Raw genomic sequence first — 21,223 nt, 5'->3', positions numbered from 1 at the left:
GGCAATGAGGGGACGGCCGACTCAATATTTTCTCAAAATACTATTTCCATTTCTTCCCAGGCTACTCTGTATTCTCCTCTGTAAGGCAGGTCTCTGTGACATCAAAAATTCTATAGAATTAACTGACAGGAGTGCAAATGTTATATACATTTAAAACCGCATATCTGATATTTTACAGTTAAAACAGTTTTCAACAGAAAGTTGATCCTATTGAAATAAGACACATTATGAAAGAAATGATTACAACATCAGTATTATATCAGTACTGAAGAGCTGGAGCTGAGGAATTTCTTGACTCCTTAACATCCTTTTATGTTTATCCTATTAGCACTTACCAAAAGCAGAGCTTTTTTGGAGGGACAAATACATATAAACTTGAGGCATGCTTCTTAGATGCAACTTGTGCTGCAGCCTATTTCACCGTTAAAGATCACACATCATAACGTTTTTAGTTCTACTATTTTTTATTTATAATCCCTTTCATTAATATATCAATGATCTTCACAAAACCATAATTTGGAATGAAAACACAAGAAATTTTTAACATGAAAACCATAACATAACAATTCAAAACTGGCCCAGAACTGTATTCTGGACCAGTTCTAACTTCCAAATACTTTTCAAATCTGTCCCATGTGGAGTGCACTGCAATAGTCAAACTGAGAGATGTCTTGGATGTAATAAGACAGTCACTATGGCCTCTGACCAGGGATTCCTGAAAATGGTTGTAACAGCTTCCATCTTGAGCATGAGTTGTCAAACCAAGTGAACCAGACATTTGAGCAACTGTAATTCTATTTACATACAGCTAAAACACTGCTTTTTGTAACTTCAACTGGGCAAAACAACGCATTATAGACCAATAATGTTTGAATCAAGTTGTCTCAAGTGGACTAACTTTAAAAAATGCATCCAAAAATCTAGAGTCCATTATCCCCATAGTGCTGAAAGTTTAAGAGAAGAATCTTTAACACCAGATGTACTAGCAAAGTGTAGTTGCTGCAGCACTACCACATGATCCTGCAGTGCTGTTGCAGTCAAGTGATCATGATTTCCAATGCTCTAAAACTAACTCCACAAGCAAAGGGAGAAGCCTGCAGAAAATAGTAATTCGCTGAGTGCCTTTTTGCCTATCCATGTTCATACTGCTTGTTGGTTTAAGACAGTGTTTTTCACTTATTTTCTGTTATGGTTCCCCTCTGCCCCCAATGAAGAAGCAAACATTTCATGTGCCCCCAACTCTCCGATCTGGACCCCAATGGAATTTTAGTGTTAATATTTATTATTTTACTTATTATAAGCTGAAAACAAACTATTGGCTGGGGGCGATGTCCCCTCTAATTTTTTTCTGGTGTGGGCGGAAAAGTATAGTGTCTGAGCGGCAGTCCCTTTGGGACTGGGCGGCACTTTTTCCTTCTCACTTTTTCCCTCTCGGCTTCTGGGCAGGTTTGAAAAACTCTGAGTTAATGATGATTTTTAAGTGAGCGATTGCTCACTGCTCAGCTTAGAGGGAACTATGGCTGGGGGAGGCTGCTCTGCCCACTTACCTGGGAGCAAATCACACTGAACTCAGTGGAGTTTGTCTTTGGTTAGGCAGGCATAGAACAACAAGCACACAGCCTCCCTGCCCCAGGAAATTGATTGAAAGGGACCACAGAGGTTCCCTGGCATTGCTCCACACCTTCAGGTGTGCATACCACTATTTGAGAAGCACTGATTTAAGAAAATATATCTGAAACAATGTCCCAATTGTTCATGGGTTACCTAGTTTGGAGGAAAACTGGTAACTCAATGGAATCACCAGGGCTTCAAATCCAGAGCCACTCCATATTTCTGAGATTGCGTCTTATTCTACAATGGATGAAGACAAGAAACTCATAGCTGGATTATACATTCCAAACTCTTCATTGAGGCTTATATGAATAATACTTCTCATTTAATAAAAATCCAAATGCTTAGAAATATTACACAGTGGATATAAAAATAATCTGCAATATGTGAATTGCATGTATTTTATATTTTTTTCCATTTTAAGAGTACCCAGGCTTGTTAACAAAAATAGAACAATCGAAACAAATATGGCTGATTGTAAAAATCCGAATTCAGAAAGATTTAAGTGACAAGTGGCAAAATATTGTGAAAATCTCATGTAATTATTATAACCATACCTTTGTATAGAATCCACATTACCTGCCCCATGAGCCATAATTGCCCCAAAAGTGCTTTTTGAGAAGACAATTGGATTTTTAAAATTGTTGTTGTTATTATTATTATTGAATTTGTATGCCACCCCTCTTCAAGGACTCGGGGCGGCTTAGAGCATATAAAAAGAACAATACAAAATATTGTAAATCCAATTTTAAGCTAAAACTAACAATCTAAAACCCAATTTAATTAAAGACCAGTCACTTCTAACAAACTGAACATACATTTCACTCATCAGCATGGGCTGATGACTAATGCCCCCAGCCTTGTTGGAACAGAGTGGGGGCAGTAGGAATCTCTGGGGGGAGCTGATTCCAGAGGACTGGAGCCTGCACAGAGAAGGCTCTTCACCTATGCCTTGCCAAGCGACATTAGTTGATGGGACCTGGAGAAGGCAGATTCTGTGGGACCTAATCGGTCTCTGGGCTCATGCGGCAGAAGGCAGTCCCGTAAGTAATCTGATTCAATGCCATGTAGGGTTTTATAGGTCATAACACTTTGAATTGTATTCGGAACCCAATCAGCAGGCAATGCAGCAAAGGGAATGCTGGAAAGACATGGCCTATGACCGCTCGCACAGCTGCATTCTGCACGATCTGTAGTTTCAAAACAGTTTTCAAAGGTATCCCCATAGAGAGCATTGCAGAATTTGAACCTCGAGGTGAACGGCATGAGTGACTGTGACTCCCTGTCCAAACAGGATTGCAACTGGTGTACCAAGTGAACCTGGGCAAACACCTCCCCTCCCCACCACAGCTGAAAGATGATGCTCTAAGGTCAGTTGTGGATCAAAGAGGACTACCAAGTTGCAGATCCTCTCTGAGGGAGTCAGAAGTCGCTCGCCCCCACCCCCCTGAGTGATGGACAGACAGATGGAATTGTCCTTGGGAGGCAAAACTCACAGCCACTCGGTCTTGCTGGGATTGAGTCTGAGCTTGTTAACACTCATCCAAACCCTAACAGCCTCCAGACACTGGCACATTACTTCCACTGCTTCACTGAGTGGACACAGAGGTGTATAGCTGACATCAGCATACTGAGGGTAACTCACCCCGTGTCCTCAGATGATCTGCTTTTTTCTCCGAAGATGTTTCATTTCTCATCCAAGAAGCTTCTTCAGCTTTAATTGTATAAGGGGGAATAGAAGGATTTATTTTCTTTGCAGACAGCTGGTCAACTGCATCCTTTTAAAAAGTTGTTGAGGCCATCTGGTGGTTTATCTATGTACTCAGGATCTCCTGAACAATACAAGTGGGTTTGGAGCAGAGGTCGTCAAACTGCGGCCCACGGGCCAGATACAGCCCATCCAAGCCATTAATCCAGCCTGAACGGGACCAAGAGGCTACTCTGTCCACATCACCCTGCTTGCCTATTGGCCTCCACACTTCAGCCACGTGTAGGCCTTACCTTCACAAAGCCCTTGGGTTGGAACTGGAAGGAAAGACCAATGTTTTTGGCTCGTAGAGTGCTTCTGGGGGTCGGGGATGCCAAAAATGGATCATGTAAGAGACCTCAGGGGCCTCTATGCGTCCCATTTTTGGCCAGCACAGTGCTTATAGGGGCCAGGGAGGCCAAAAATGGGATGTGTGGTGCCGTGAGGGGCAAACAGCAACCTCCGCCTCTTAGTTCAGTCTTCATCCATCCATCTGTTCCCAGACTCTGGGCAGGGATCAATCAGAACAGTACAACTGGGCAAACAGCTGCAGCAGCCCTGGAGCTCGCTGCCTGGCCCCAAAGAGACTCCTGCAAACTAGCAGGTACCTGTTAGTGAAGCGGGGCTGGCAGGATGCCAAACAACTAGTCCAATCCACTAGGGAGTGGATGCTGAAACAACTGGCCCTACTGCCTTCTTGCTCTTCCCCCGCCTGGCTGCCCGTCCTTCTCCCACTTGGTTCACAGCAGTTCTGGGGCAGTAGCCAGCGAGGCTAACTGCCCTCAAAAGAGGACTGCTGTTTTCGCCACTGGAGAGGGAGGCAGGAAGGGCTGGCCAGCTGTAGGATCAGCACTTCTGAGCTCCCACCTTGTGGCTTTCTCACCAGACCCGGTGCCAGTGATGCATGCCAGGTCCAATCCTGCCTGTCAGACACACAAAGACCTTGAATAAGCCTGTTGGACACATCTGAAATGTGCATGTTATCGGGCTGGCGGGGCCAGCTGCCGGATAGGTGATTTGGGCAGTACAACCTCATGGTCTTCAGCAGCTATAGAGTCAGGGTAGGGGGCAAGATGCCACTTCCTTCAGATACAAAAGGGAGTGGCATCCATCAAGGTGCAGGTGTCCCTACAGCTGGCCCTCCAAGAAATAGGCATGGTGGTTACAGCATCAGCAGCAGGCAGTTAGTGGGAGGGAGGCACTTGATGTGGACCACCAAATGCATCTAATCCATCCCAAATGGCTGGGAACTGGCAGGTGGCTGCCCAACGCATCCAGCAGGCCGGACCATGTGCCTCTTCCGTGTCTCTGGTTACAAGGTGACAAGTGTGTGGAGTGACTCCATCCCATCTCCTCTGGCTTGTGGTTGAGAGCAGGTTGCCGCTCATCACCTCCTTGCCCCCCTCATTAGTCTTGTCCTTGCCCCACATGTGGCGCATGTTCCCTTCGCAAAGAGGTGATAAAAAGCATACAGATTCCCAGCAGGCAAAAGGCTATCACACTATTGGCCGTGACGAACCTAGCCACGCCCCTTTCCTGACCACAGCCCTCTCCTAAATTGATCCTGCCCACCCAGTCACATGACCATCTAGCCACGTCCACCCAGCCGGTCTGCCCCCCTGTTTAAAAAATTTGACTACCCCTGGTTTGGAGCCTTCTTGGCTGCAGGATGTTTTCTGTCCCGTGTTTCTTCACGATTCAGTCAGAGCTGAAGAAGCTTCCTGGATGAGAAATAAAATAGCTTCAAAGAAAAAACAAAGTCCAGTTAACTCCTGAAAAGGAATCCTTGGGAAAACTATAAACTGGATGACTGAGAATCTCCATAGAAAACACCCCCCCCCCCCCCAAAGTCATAATTTCTTATTCTGTGTATTTGCAACTTGCATTTCTTCTAAACTTGTTCCGGCAAATATATTAAATACTTTTACTATGTGTTCAGGATTTTTTTTTCCAGACAATGATGAATACTGCTTTTGAAAAAACATGACAATCTTTCCAGGTTAATTAATGGACTTACACTGGACTCAATTTTTTAAACTATCCTTTATTAACTAAACTAAAATGGCTAGGATGAGGACAAAACACTCAACCAAAACCTAAGCCAAATTAGATAATATATAAACCAGGCCAGTCCATCAAATATTCTTATGGGTGATACTGGACTGAGCTATAAACTTTTTATAAAATATTGAGAAGAAATATTGCCTATGTAAAGGCATAATCCTATAAATATTTTACAAACTTTTACTACATTGACTCATCCCTTCCTGTGTGTTACAGCTTCAGTTAAAACATGCATTTTAACTGAAGAAAAATGACCCTAAAATATTAGTTACGAAAAAGGAAGTTAAAAAAACTAAGTTAGTCACAAACATAAAAATTAAATAATTATCTTAATAAAGTAGTAGTATAATTTCACATTCTTTAATCAAATTCCATAGTAGTATATATTTACTTAGAGCTCAATTAGTTATAGTTTTGGCAAATTAAATTTTGGCAATAACCTATTAATCCTAAATGACAATTTTGAAGAATTGTTCAGAAACATTGGTGGGTATGTCCTCCTGCTTGTTTCCCCTCAAATGCATAACTAAAATATTTAAGAATAAAATTAATGTGTCTGAACCGAGACAATGTCAGTAGTAAACTGCAGTGATGTCAAAATGATATGTAGTAAACAAAATGACCTGCAAATCACACAAGTATGTCAATTGTATAATTAGGTCCTTGTCATTCAGTTTCCTCATATTCTTCCATGGACGCCCTTCCTTACAAAAACCAGTAATGTTTGTCCCTACTTAGGAATGCTATTTGTAAGCACATCAATACCTCTGAATGCAAAATGCTGAGATGAACTGAATACATGACAAGTATTAATTTCATATCTATACATTTGTTGGCTGTTATTGACCAGATGCTTAATTAGCTGAATCTCTGTTTTAGAGCTGACATTTTTAGTCAAGATGATCACTGCTCGTAATTGAAAAAAAGCAAGGAAAACATATTTAAGTTCAGGAAGATGCCCCTATTCAGATTTGTTATTTGCCCACTTTTGTTCCATCTTTTCTAGGGCTGAACTAAGCCGAGCATCAATAGTGATTTTTCTGTGTTTATCAGAATTACAATTAAATCAGTTCCAATTAATACAGGGCACCAGCAGTATGAGTGGTATAGATTGGTGCAAGAGTCCCAAGAGTGTTTTTTCAATAGGCAAGTGGATGTTCTTGTTTATCTTTGAAGACATTTCACTTCTCATCCAAGAAAATTCTTCAGTTCTGACTGGATGGTGGAGAACGGAAGGATTTATTTAATTATTTATTAATTAATTATTTATTAGATTTGTATGCCGCCCCTCTCCGAGGACTCTGAGCTTGTTCTTGCAGACAAGCTGATCATTTGCATTATTTTAGATACTATTGAGGCCACTTGATGGTTTATCTTTGTCCCGGGATCATTTGAATAGCATAGGGTCTGGTACTTTTTTGGCTGAAGGATGTTTTCTTCTAGTCAGAGCTGAAGAAGCTTCCTGGATGAGAAGCAAAATGTCTTCAAAGAAAAAAAAAGTCCAGTTGCCTCCTAAAAAAATACCTTTGGGAAAATCGACCTGGATTACTGAGAATCTCCATTTATCCCAAGTCATAAGTCTTTGTTCTGCATTTGCACTATTTTAGAGAGTTTTTTGAGGCTACTTGGATGTTTGTCTATGTCCTCAGTCTCACCTGAGTAGTGCAAATGGATGTGGAGAGCCTTCTTGGAACTGCTGAAAGGACTGCGTTATAGAACTGTGCTTTCTGCAGGAAGCCAAAGACATTTTAGCTATTTACTTTGAGATGGATGCCCTTCAAATAGTGCAGGAGTATAAATGGATTTCCAGAAAAACTGCAAACTATAGGAACCATTTCTGCTTCAGTTCGAGATGCAGACAACATACTCAACCCTGATAGCTGCTCCTGTGTTCAGTACTGAAAGGCACAGTGGCAGAAAACATCCTACCGAAAGCACCGCTCTACAACACAGTCCTTTCAGCATTTCCAAGAAGGCTCCACATTTGTTTGCACTATTTAGGTCAGTGATTTTCAACCTTTTTTGAGCTACGACACATTTTTTACATTTACAAAATCCTGGGGAACACCACCAATCAAAATGACACAAAATGACACTCTAACACAATACATATTATACTTATACAGTGTTCCCTCGATTTCCGCGGGGGATGCGTTCCGAGACCGCCCGCGAAAGTCGAATTTCCGCGAAGTAGGGATGCGGAAGTAAATACACCATTTTTGGCTATGGACAGTATCACAAGCCATTCCTTAACACTTTAAACCCTTAAATTACCATTTCCTATTCACTTAACAACCATTTACTCACCATTATTACTGGTACTCACCATTGAATAAGACACTTAGTGATCCTGATATTTATAAACATAATTATTTATTAACAATAATTATTTTTTTTGCTATTTATTTGCAAAAATTATTAGTTTGGCGATGACATATGACATCATCGGGTGGGAAAAACCGTGGTATAGGAAAAAAACCGCAAAGTATTTTTTAATTAATATTTTTTGAAAAACCGTGGTATTGGCTATTCGCGAAGTTTGAACCCGCGAAAATCGAGGGAACACTGTAATTAATAATATAGTTTCTAAATGTATTTATACTCAGCGTGAAACCTGGGCCTGTTTTGATGAACACAAAAGGGATATCCTAGCAGGAATGGTAGTTTGCGGACTCCTGTTTAATTTCCCAACGACACACCTGACCATGTCTCATGGCACACTAGTGTGCCGCAGCACACTGGTTGAAAAACACTGATTTAGGTGACCCTTAGGACACAGACAAACCTCTAAATACCCTCAACAACTCTCTAAAAGAATGCAAATGACCACTCTTCCGTTCCCCACCATTCAGTTGAAGCTGAAGAAGTTTTCTTAGATGAGAAGTGAAACGACTTCAAAGGAAAACCAGAAAAATCCAGTGACCTTTTGAAGCATCTTTGGGACAACAATGACCTGAATTATGTAGACATTGGTGCAAAGGGGTGATAAATTTTCCCTTCTACTTTTCATTATAAATCTTAATTGAATCGATATGATAATATAGATGCAATGACTAAGGATTCAGTTATAACCAGAGAATCTGGTTATCGTCACAATTAAGATATTGCTTCTAACATGGAAGATAAATCCAGAAACGCTCTAACCAATTCATTTTTGCTCTAGCTCTCTCTTTCCCCTTAGATGTCTTAAGTTTTGAATTAATATATAGAGGACTATTATATTCTAACACACACACGTACATGTGTGTGTACATGTAATATAAATATATAAATAAAATATATAAGGCTTTCTCCTAGAGATGTAAACTGAAAAGTACACTACTCTGTGTAGCCGTACTAGAATGATACCACCCAACTATAATCATTTATCTGTCACCACTATAAAGATCTATTGCTTTTTTAAACACTTCATCCCAATCTTGTTTTGGGGTACCAGGACATTATCTAATTATTTTAAGAATCTTCATTGTCATCAATGTTTCTCAATTTCTAAATAAATTTTGAGACAGCTAATATTAGTTAGAACAGACCTAGGCATTTTATGGCCCCAGGGAACACCCAATCTCTGGCTTGCATGACATCAAGTGGAAATTGAAAATCATAGGCAAATAAGTATAACTGCAATGCTATTTTTTTTAAATGTACATATGTGCATGCATGCGCAACTTCATAGTTTATTGATTTGTACCTCCACAAAGTCCAAATTTCTAAACTGGCCTGTGGAAAAACTGCATGCTCTTGATTTAGGAGATGGTGACCAACTAGAATAGTAGTAATGAGAATATAATGCAACATAAAAGTTTAAAAAAGCACAGAAGAGCACATGTCAAAGACCAGTAGTTCTTAAATTGAAGTCTAGGGACACCTGGAGATCCCCAAGAGCACATGGGAAGAGCACATGTCAAAGACCAGTAGTTCTTAAATTGAAGTCTAGGGACACCTGGAGATCCCCAAGATCCTTTCAGGGGGTTTGCAAAGTCAAATAAATATTTTAAAAATTGTCAGTTTTAATTTTTAATATTGTACAGTAAATATTGAAAGATATAGAACACATAAACCAGATATTTGGAGTCAATCACTTTTAGGAATGTAAAGGGTGTCTGAGACCAAAATGTTTGATAACCACTGACATGAATATTACAATATCTGAACAATAAAATAAAAATTCAGGCATGCTTAGCACATTGATTTTTGTTCTCCGTAGAAATATACAAAAGAGACTAACAGTTGAGATTGCACATTTGTTATAGATACACATTTGCACATTCCACTATTGAAAACGGATTTTTATATTTATGAAACAAAGAATGATCCAATTAGTATAGGATCTCATAAAGTCCAGTGATACCTCGTCTTACGAACTTAATTGGTTCTGGGATGAGGTTTATAAGGTGAAACAATACTTCCCATAGGAATCAATGGAAAAGTGATTAATGCATGCAAGCCCAAAACTCACCCCTTTTGCGCTGCTGGAATTCCCATGAGGCTCCCCTCCATGGGAAACCCCACCGGACTTCCATGTTTTTGTGATGCTGCAGGGGAATCCCAGCAGGAGAATCCCAGCAGTGCAAAAACGGGTGCTTTGCTGGCAACGGAAGTCCGGAGGTGGGGTTTCCCAGTGAGGGGAGCCTCAGTGAAATTGCAGCATCACAAAAACACGGAAGTCCTCAAAACCCCACCTCCAGACTTCCCTTGCCAGCGAAGCACCCGTTTTTGCACTGCTGGGATTTCCCTCCAGCATCACAAAAACACCGAAGTCCGGAGGTGGTGTTTCCCATGGAGGGGAGCCTCAGGGAAATCCCAGCAGCCCAAAAACAGGTGCTTCGCTGGCAACATAAGTCCGGAGGCGGGGCATCCCAGTGGCAGCGGCTTGGGTTTGTAAGGTGAAAATAGTTTGGAAAAAGAGGCAAAAAAATCTTAAACCCCAGGTTTGTATCTCGAAAAGTTTGTATGACGAGGGGTTTGTAAGACGAGGTATCACTGTATTTGATTACTTGAATTAATTTATCCAAGCGTTCATTATCAAATCCACATGTATTTAGATAAGAAAACAAGCAACACAGGCTCCTTCAGATATCACTACTACATCTACAGCCATTTTGAACCTCATAATGTAATTGAAGACTTATTATAGTCATAGACTGATCCAATATTATTAAAATGTTAGGAAATAAAATGTTCTTCAGGATTGAACAGTAGTAAATTCAGTGGGAATATGCATGTAAGAACCTTTTTAAGCTTTCTACTCATCTCTGTACAGGAAGGGACAGGCGACTTCCTTTCGGACAGCATGGACAGCCTGAAGACACTTTTTCACAAATACTTATCTGGAAGTAAGTTGAATGCAATGCAACTATCTTGTGAGAAAATATAAAATTAACTTGCATTGGCTTTTGATTCAGTTAATAGTGAAGATAGAACTATAACAATGAGTTGAATACAGAAAGGACTAAAATTTATCACCCTTCATTATAATTTATTGGATCAAATCATCAAAAATATTATTCAAAGTGAGAAGTCCATTGCACGTGCCATTTTGACTCTCTAATTATAATGGCTGAGATCCATCCATAGATATTTTCTTGCATTCTGCCTTAAATTGAAATATCAATAACTAGTCATTTTGAAATGACAACTGAGGATAACCTACTTTTTGTTATTTATTATGCTACATCACACAGCAAATACAAATTGGCACCTTTTCAGTATCAGTTGTTCATTTTACCAATACAAGTATTAATAGTCTTTGAAGCATTCCTTGATTTAAGGCTTCTGTCAATTAAGTTCCGAAAATAAACATTGACCATTATTCACAAAAAAAGTATCAATAAGAGTAATAAATGTAACTAGAATTGCACAATAAAAACTGTAATATGATTAGAAATATTAATGCAGTAAGATAATTTTTTCAAATAATCTGTTTTAAAGTACAAATCCTATTCTGAAATTTTAGATATGTGCAGACTCATTTGTAGTTATTCAGAAGGAAAGCTAAACTTTGATTCCAAAATGCTATGAAAGGTGGACCGTGTAAAGTTTTACCATGGAAGTTTTTTCCTGCCATCTGTAGAATAATACCTTAAAGCAAACTTTCCATATACTTCCCTTCCCCTTTAAATACATTTTGTGGTCTGGGGCCATAGCTACAGACCCCAAGATAACTCAAGATATAAATCATAACATTTTTTCAAGTCTTTTGATGACATCACGGCCTCCCAGGCTTCTGCACACCACAGACTGAGAACCACAGCCATAAAGTATAATTTAACAAAAAATTTTAAAGAACACTTTTCCCATTTTTATGCTAGTTAATTTTTAATGCTTTTTAAGTTTCTAGTCTTTTTCTATAGTTTTTTTTTTGGCCTTCCAATAATTTTTGATGGAAAATTACTCATATCTCTCTTTGAAAAAACACCCACAATTATACATTAGAACTGTCTATCTTAATTACCTTTTCTGATCTCTTCATTCCTCATCCTATCAAACTTACCCTTATGCATCCAGAGTCAGTTTAATAATTTCCCTTCTTCATTCTTATTAGCCGCCATGTCAGTTATAATCTCTACATCATATAATTCAGCCTAACATGATGTAAGACAATGCAAGAGAGTAACTCAATGATTTATTTATGAAATAATAAACTGGACAAATTATTTCTTCAATTTATTTGCTAGTAAATCTAGCTTTTCTACTATTCCATCTGAAAAAAAGAATTTTTACATTATAACAATCAAGGGTCTATTAATTGTATTTTAACGAAATAGCTTAAAAACCTGACTTAATCAATGTATATATGAATTAAAGCTGATTTACCTTACTGGTCAGTACCTGTCTAGAATCATGAAAAAGTCTCAATTCCAAATGTTTTGCAATCCTAGGAGCTAGTAAATTTTAAAGGATTTAACTGTTAGTAAACCTCTTAAAAATCTTGTGATTTAAAAACATAAAAAATAATCTACAAGTACATGTATCTTTCTTATATATTGTTCTGGATCATTTGAAAATTTAATGCATATATGATACAAGTTTAACAAAAAGCAAATATGCTATCTTTTGCACAATATATGTCTGAATGCAATCTTTTCTATCAGGGTGCATACAGAATGGGGGGTAAATAGAAGTCTCTACCTCAACAACTGGTTTCCCAAAGCCAAACATTTAAACACCTTTTCTTCCAGTACTAATTGTTATAGAGGCTGCACCCATATATTAAGGTAGCTGTTCACTGTATGGTGCAATCATATGCTGCACTGCCACATTTTATTGAGATGGAAGCTGCATGAGTTGCATTCCTAGATCTGTAAGAGAACATCCATGTTTGGTCTTTTCAAAGAACCATTGTTATTATATAGTGAGGCCATAATCAATGAAAGCATATTCTGCTTAGTAGAAATACTGTAACTGTTATTAAATATAGATTTAATAAGCTAAATAGGGAACTAAACCATATAAATTCTTATGTTACAATTTAGTCACATGTTTTAATTAAGAATAATGTGATTTAAGTAATATTAATTATGAAACACTCAAAATACGCTCCTACAAGGTGCCATTTAAATCTGTAAATAAATATTGCTTCTGTTTCAAGAAAGAACTATTTTGGAAGAACAAGTTTAATGTCAACTAGTATTTTTCTACACACAACATCCTCTATTTAAAAGTCTCTTTTATAAAACTTATATAAATTATTCAAAGAACTTCACATTAACTACACTGAGAAATTAAAAACAAAAATTCCTTTCTTTTCCATACTTTAATAGATTTATTAACCTGTTGCATTTTCTCAGATATTTTGATCATTTCAAATTATATAATGTAAATCGTTTTATGAATTGTTCATCTATATATGTATCTTTACAGCTTTCTTGCATCTTTTTGTTTATACTGTGTGAATTACAAATATTTCTAGGAAACAGGTATTTGATTCTTAATATATGTATCTAAGTATGTATATATGGTTTGTGTATTCAAAATAGATGAAAAACTATTTAATTTTTAAATTTATTTTATATTTGTCCTTTCAACTTTATTCCTATTCTTAATTAAAACATATTATCTACAGTAAATTTTAAAAATACACACTTTTTTTAAAAAGCCAATCCCAAACTGTGTTTGGTTGGATTTTTAAAAAAAACTTGTAAAATGAAAAATAAAGGGTTTAAGACTTCTCCAAGTATTATGAAAAAAATTAATCTCATAGCACAATAAATCTATAGCACAATAAAAAGTCATTTTTTACAGAGAATATAAAATTGGTTTTAGCTACTAGAAAATATTTTTAAAGAAAAGCTAAAACCAGGACTAAATAATGAATTAGTTCTCCACATACCTCAGATTTTTTAAAGTGAGTAACAAAAACCCAAACCCGCCTCTAGTCTCACAGAACAACAAAGGACAACAATCTGTTATGCTGTACACAGAACTTCCAAGTATATTGATTATTACATATATTGTACATGATCCAAACTATAACACATGTATTAATATTTAAAGCTGGGTTTGTTAGAAGAAGAAAATATTATGATACAATAGATCAAATCTTGCCCCACCTTTCTCTGCCCCCCTCTTTTCTTGGTGAAACGAACATAAATTGTTTAGGAGCACCACAGCGCCACCAACACAGATCAATACAAAACAAAACAAAAATTCCCACTGTATACAAATAAAAAAACCAGAAAAATGCCCCAAATTACAAAATGTCTAATAAATGAATTTTCTCAAAAGAACACCACACTTCAATGCAGTGCCATCATTCATATTTTTTATAGAAAGGTTTTAAAGCAAGTAACAAAAGAAAAAAAGAGCTGATTGGGGAATAAAAGGCCAATGTTTAGTAACAGACATGACTCAATGTAAATCTTGCATATCAATCTCCTCCTTCATTATATGAAGGGTAGTTTTCAACAATCCAATTTAAGGAGCCTTTTCCCAATTAATCTCACTCAAATAAACTGAAGCACATTTTTTATCGATGTACTTAGTTCCTCTTTTGTAAAAATAAGTGTTCTGCTCCAGACACAATTATTCTCTCTGGAGACTCCAACTCCACCTTGAAAAGATCTCTGTTGTTGGCAGTTCCATCAACGACTCAAATGTTGGGATCTAATTTATTCATCATGAAGACAGTAACACGATTGTTCCTAATAGTCAAAATAACGAACGAACCTTTGTCATATTAATTAAAAGCTCTCGTATTTGAAAAAAAAAAAATCTACATTTGATTCATATATGAAAGAAATATTTCGACGGTTTTTATAAGTGTTTGTGTATATGTGTGCGTATGTGTGAGAAGGATTAGAAAACTTACCTCGAAAGGAAGCAGCCAGCTGCCTTTTCCCGACTGGAACGAAATAGTCTGTGTATAGTTTTTCGCTTGCAATCAACCAGCTCCAGGCAGCGAAAGAATCATCCAACATCTTTAAAAATCTTTACAGATGAAAATACAATCTCTTTCCCATGGTCGGCAGCCGCTTCCGAAGGTTTCTTCTCCATATCTGGCGAGGTGGGGGGGACTCGAATAAACCTGAGAAATATCCGAAGATTAAAAGCAAAGGCAGCAGGAGCCAGAAGACTCTGGGGTTAACAACTTTGTAATGGCAAACAGGCGTGTTCTGATTGGTTAGGAAGGCAGTGTCCCTACACAGTCTGCACTATCCCCCGCCCCCCTCTTCTGCAGCCTGGAAAAAATGCAGAAATGCAGTGTGCCATTTTAAACACACCCCAACGCAACCAACCACCAAATGGCCAGGCTTTGTACTTGGAGGATTCTACTGAACAAGAGCTGAAAACCTTTTCTAAGTCTCCTTCACATGATCAACTCTCCTTGATGGTCTGGGGGAGAATAGGGGTGGGGAGAGAGAAAAGCGCGCGCATACACCCGCACATATATATACCACACACACCAGAGCCCTCCCATATAGAATTGTGGGTGTTTTTTTCTCTTACCACCTTAAAATATTTATTTATCTTTTATGTTCAACTGAAAAAAACTTTCATTAATCTTGTTCCCTTCCCCACATTTCCTAAGCGCCTGGTGGACTCTAAAGCGAAACCACAAATACTTTGTCGAAAGATACGCCTCCTAAAATAATCTGGTGAGTGGGTTTGAAACAAAATCAGAGTTGATATTGAGAGGTTACCCAAGCAGCAAGAATGGGGCTTTTTTTCCTTCATTCCCCCCCCCTCGCCAAACGTTATCCTGTACCTACCGTCATAGAAACCTAAGGATATTCATTTCAACAGAAACATCCTTTGAAATAGGCATCATTCTTCCACAAAGACTATTTAAAAACCCCTCCTTATACTGACTGACAGAATTCGACCATGCTGCCCACAAACAAAATGGCTGTGGCACTCAGTTCTTTTGGACCCTCCCACTGTGCCCCTCTCCCCCCCTCCCATACACACGAACACACCCTTCTCGTGGCCTCTGCGAAAGGGCAGAAAGCCCAAAGAAATCAGAACCCGGAGGACAATGGACGATCGAACTCCCCTTGTCATCGGAAGGGCAAGGGACTCCCACAAACCCTTGTCCTAGCTGCAGAGAGCCCTTCTTCAAAAACAGCCGTCAATCATTCAGACTCTACGGGCAATGTAATTCGAACTTCCTGCTTTACATATGTATAAGGTCTTTCACCTACGTTGGCAGGCGTTTCAATTAAGAGTGCTAGGAAATTTGATAACCCGAGTCTTGATTTGTGAGCTCAATCAGGTACTTGGCTGCTGTGGAAGCTGGTAAAAAAAAACAACTCGTAAACGAAATGCTTGGTCTAAACAAAGGAAGAACCAAGTGGCAAATTCGACAAATTCGATCTTCTCCTTTCCAAAGAAATATTTACAAGGCTAATGATTTAGTACCCCTAAGAAAAGGATACCTGATCATTAATTTTTTAAAAATATTAACGTACACATTCATTTGCAATTTGACATTTAAAAACAGCCTGTCCTAAATGTTAGAATTGCTATGTAAATACAGATATCTTTATTCGGTTTCCCACACTAGGTGGGAAATCACTTTGAGTTCTGCCTGACAAATTCCCCTCATCTTGAGGTTCCCAATTTTAGGGCTTATTCTCCTACTTATCTTGCACTGGGCTTAAACGGGCTGCTTGCCACTTGTTCACAGGTTTTCATGACCAAACCTGTCTCAGTACTGTATTGCCACCAAAGCAGCCTGAAACTATTCAATGAGACAAGGAGGAGGAGCCTAAAGGAAGATGATAAAGTACTGTACAGGATAATCACTTTGTCCAGGCTCTAGATGTCCCTGGCCATATCTCTTGGATTCCACAGAGATTAGAACTTCCCGACGTTTTATTTGATCAAGTGATACTCTATAGAATAAGAGGCCTTTCTTTCTTCCAGCTAACATTGCTAGTAGGGTACATGCCAGTAAACTGCCCCCGCATACAGATTGATCTGAAATATGTATCCTTTGAAGTACTTCTGTGGTCAATCAAACAGGAGCCCTTAACAATGGCCTATTATGCTTCTAACTTTTATTCCAGATTGTATTATAAACTTTTAAATCTTAATTTTAAATGGTAGTTCCCCTAAAATATTTTCATATATTCTCATAATATTTCACAACTGTAAAATTATGTTAATCAAATATTTTATTCTTTATACATCATTTTCTAATGAATCCGTTTTGAAAAAATAGGATCAACAACATGATAGCCTTGAGCTGTCTGTGATTACATCTTTCATAACCTGCACCAATAGAAATCCGTACAGTGTTTAAGGGTTTAATACATGTGCTATTTCTCACAGAACCTTCTAATTGGTCTCGGCCAGTAGGGAAATGATACGAGGCTGGAGAGGCTGGATCAAGGTAGTGATTAATGCTTCCTTGAGAGAGGAGTCCTTTCCAAAGCCACTTAAAGAGGCTGTGGTTTGGCCCCTCCTCAAGAAGCCGTCCCTGGATCCAGCTAACTTGAAAAAACTATTGTCCTGTCTCCAACCTTCTTTTCATTGGGAAAGTTGTTGACATAGCGCTCCAGCGGTCCTTGGATTAAGCTGATTATCTAGACCCTTATCAGTTGGGTTTCAGGCCCAGCTACAGCCCTCAAACTGCTTTGGTCCACTGATGGATGATCTCTGGCAGGCTCAAGTTAGTAGAGATTCTTCTATCTTGGTGTTTCTTGACCTCTCAGAGGCTTTCGATACCATTGACCATGGTATCCTTCTGCATCGATTGGAGGGGTTGGGAGTGAGAGGCACCGTATTATGGTGGTTCTCCTCCTACCTCTCTGGCCAGTCACAGTCAGTGTTGGTACGGGACAGGGGTCGACTCCTAGACTCCTCCTTTGTGGGGTGCTTCAGGGATCAGTCCTCTCCCCCCTTCTGTTTAACTTCTACATAAAACTGCTGGGTGAGATTATCCAATGACGTGGGGTAAGTTTCCACCAGTATGCTGACGATACTCAGCTGTACATTTCCACCCTATGTCAATTCAGCGAAGCAGTGGACATGATGTGTTGGTGCCTGGAGTCTGTGAGGGTCTGAATGGAAGTCACAGGCTCGACTCAATCCCAACAAGACTGAATGGCTGTGGGTTTGGCCTGTCTATCCATAACTCGGAGGGGGAAGATTTTAACCTCAGAATGGGTCTACAACAAGGAGGACCCCCAGCTGAAATTAGAACATCTTTCAGCTGTGGCTGGGGACCTTTGCACAGGTTCGCCTTGTGTGCCAATGGTGCCCTATCTTGATAGAGATGCTTTCCTCACAGTCACTCATACCGTTGTCACCTCAGGACTCGACTATTGCAATGTGCTATACACGGGGCTACCCTTAAAGAGCGTTCAGAGACTATAATTGATCCAGAACACAGCTGCGCAAGCCATTATGTGTGTACTGAGGTACACACATGTAACTCCATCACTCTGTGAACTGCATTGGCTTCCTATTGGTCTCTATATGCAATTTAAGATGTCGGTTATCACCTATAAAGGCCTACATGGTCTAGGACCAGATTATCTATGGGATCATCTTCTGCCTCACACTTCCCAACAGCCGATCAGAAACCACAGGGTTGGCCTTTTCTGGGTCCTATCAGCCAGACAATGCTGACTGGAAGACCACAGGGGAGGGCCTTGTTTGTGGCAGTTCTGGCTCATTGGAATCAGTTTCCTCTGTAGATTCACACTGTCCACACTTTCCTGGACTTCTGAAATGCCTTAAACATGGGTTTGCTGGCAGGCTTGGGGCCATTGAGCTATAGTATTCTGCTCCAGCCTAGAATTGTTGAATGTTTTTTAATAATGGGAGTTATATTGTTATTATGGTTTTATTATGGGGAGTTTATTGTTATTACAATTTTACTATGTACATCACCCACAGTCCATTTTGGAGTTGGGTGTCTCATAAATCTAACAAAATAATTATAAATGAATGAATGAATGAATGAATGAATGAATGAATTCTTATTCTGTTCTATTTCTTAATGATGCAGATAAGTGTACAGTATTTCAAATTTGGTCATTTCAACTTCTGGAATTCCCCAGCAAATGTGCTCCTTGATATAAATAAAGTAAATATTCACCAAGTGAATATTATTATTTGAATATAAATTAAATATAGGAGGATTCTTAGAGTTTTGTGAATAGATAACATCTTAATGAGTATAAATAAAATAAATATAGGATTTCCTGCAGTATTGACATTGTCAGACACTCTTCTTACTGCTAAATTTCTATGGAGCATCTCTGATTTTCCCAAATAACATTTACCTTCTGCTTTATGGATTCTTAACTCAATTTCAATATTTTTTTCTGTGCCAGGGATGACCATTTTTAGTTAGGTTGATTTCCAAATTAATTGGTTGACTTGAATTATAAATGTCATCCTGGATAAACTCATCAAAAGCAGGGGATTGGAATTTTGACAGATTACTGATTATGATGATGCCTCATTTATTCCCTTACAATGCCCCAACACATCTACAGCAGACATGTCCAATGTGCAGCCCATATGCCTTGGCAAATAATGTAGCCACATTATATCATAAACATTTAACACTATTATTCAATTCATGATATCATATACTTTTATTCATGTTGTTTTATCTTGTTTTGTAATGCTAGGCATGTATAGTCTCTTTATGCCACTCATTGATTTAGTATTGTGAAGTTTGTGTCCATGATTCACCAACATATGTTAGAGCAGGTAGCACACATTGATCAAAAACCTTTCAGATGTGGTGGACGTTGTTCCTGAAAATTATGCTTAGTTTGCTGAATACCTGCCAACCATATTTAACATGCTGTTTAATTTCCTTTATCACCAAGACAGTAAAAGTATTTAAATGAAATGGGCTAGTAACTGTTGTGGTTCAGCCTGGGACCCCTCCGGGAATGGCTGATTTGCTGTCGGCTTCCAGCTCAGAGGGAGAGGCTGAGGACCAGGAGGTGCAGACTGACGAGGAAGCGGAATCCCAGGCTGAAGAAGAAGGACAGCCAGAGTTCCACCAGGGGGAGCTCTCCCCAGCAAGCAGCCTGGATTCCCTGGGGGAAGATGCTCATGACATCATAGATATGCGACAAAGGAGAGCTAATCAGAGACGAACTCAATTGGCTAGGTATTTCCAGCATTAGAGGTCACAGCTGGGTTTGGGTGTGGTGCTTGGGAAAGGATAAAAGGCGGCCCCACCCTTCCTGGCTTGTGGAGTTTTATCTTGGAGATTCGTGAGACCTGTCTGTGAACTTTGGTGGCTACAATCCTGGTTTGTGCCTTGGACTATTGAAACCTTGGGGGGGTGTGCCAGCAAGAAGCTTGTGAAATTGACTGGACATCAGGACCCTGTTGTAACGTATTGTAACCTGTCTGCTGTGAAGACAGGTTTTCCTTTGTGCTTATTTTTTCCTGCTATAAAATACTTTTGGATTTTACCAGAGTGTCTGGCTGTTTTTTCAGTGGGTGTGGAGGTCTGGGAAAACCCAGACAGAACAGAATAAAACTCCACCAACCACCAGACACCTGGTGCTTATTTTGGAGGGGTGGTTTGGTTGTTTTGTTCCTTGCTCTTTGCTGCTGGTTCCTGGTTGGACTTCTTTTGTTTGTCGGCTTCCTGTTTTTGCCTGTCACCATGGATGTTTCTGCAGCTGACATGCAGGCTGTCTTTGCAGAGTTGCGAGGGGACATTGCTCACTTGACCCAGACAGTCTTGTTATTACAACGTCAAGTGGAGGTTTTGTCCCAGGCGGCCCCACCCCAGGCGGCACCTGTGGTACCACCTCCAGCACCTTTGCCCAGAAGGAAATGTTTTGTGGCGATGCCGGAAAAGTTCTGGGGGGACCGGCGGCTGTTTTCTGCGTTCCAGAGCCAGGTGCAGCTTTTTATCAACGCGCAGATGATGCACTTCCCAGGGGATGACCACAAGGTGGCGTTTCTGTGCAGTTTATTGGCTGGCCCTGCAGCGTCGTGGGTGGCACCTTACCTGGCCCGGGATGATCCGCTACTCCAGGACCAATGCTTTTTGTGACTTGCTGCGTCACCAATTTGCGGACCCGGTGCAGGAACAAACGGCCACGCGGGCGCTGAAGCAATTACGCCAGGGTTCGCGCCCCCTGGTGGACTATATGGCTGACTTTAGGTCTCTGGCCGGGCAAGTCCAGTGGAATGAGGCTGCCCTGATCGAGGCCTTTCAAGATGGACTATCTGACACGATGTTGGACGCTTTAGTGCATGAGGTGATGCCCGGCACGTTGGACGGTTTGGAGCGGCATTGCTTGGCAATAGAGGCCAGGCTGTTGGCCAGGGAAGTCCGTCGAGCGGGACGGTCCAACCCCCGTGCATCAG

At 39.7% G+C, this 21,223-nt stretch overlaps 1 protein-coding gene across 2 annotated transcripts in view; it reads right to left on the bottom strand.

Moving 5' to 3' along the window:
* The window catches only part of EPC1 (enhancer of polycomb homolog 1), an 89,679-nt gene extending 73,931 nt beyond the window's left edge, over positions 1-15,748 (bottom strand). The window contains exons 1-2 of one of the 2 annotated variants that reach the window (XM_070728748.1): positions 15,631-15,748; positions 14,730-14,945 (exon numbers count right to left, since the gene is read on the bottom strand). The gene's annotated coding sequence lies outside the window, so the exon portion shown is untranslated. Of the gene's footprint in view, positions 1-14,729 lie in introns of both variants that reach the window. The other variant, XM_070728746.1, reaches the window with a different exon arrangement.
* Positions 15,749-21,223: the final 5,475 nt, after the last annotated feature.

The sequence above is a fragment of the Erythrolamprus reginae genome, chromosome Z (assembly GCF_031021105.1).
Source record: "Erythrolamprus reginae isolate rEryReg1 chromosome Z, rEryReg1.hap1, whole genome shotgun sequence".
Lineage (NCBI taxonomy): Eukaryota > Metazoa > Chordata > Lepidosauria > Squamata > Dipsadidae > Erythrolamprus > Erythrolamprus reginae.
Note: the sequence above shows the minus strand (reverse complement) of the source record. Positions and strands in the feature narration are given on the sequence as shown.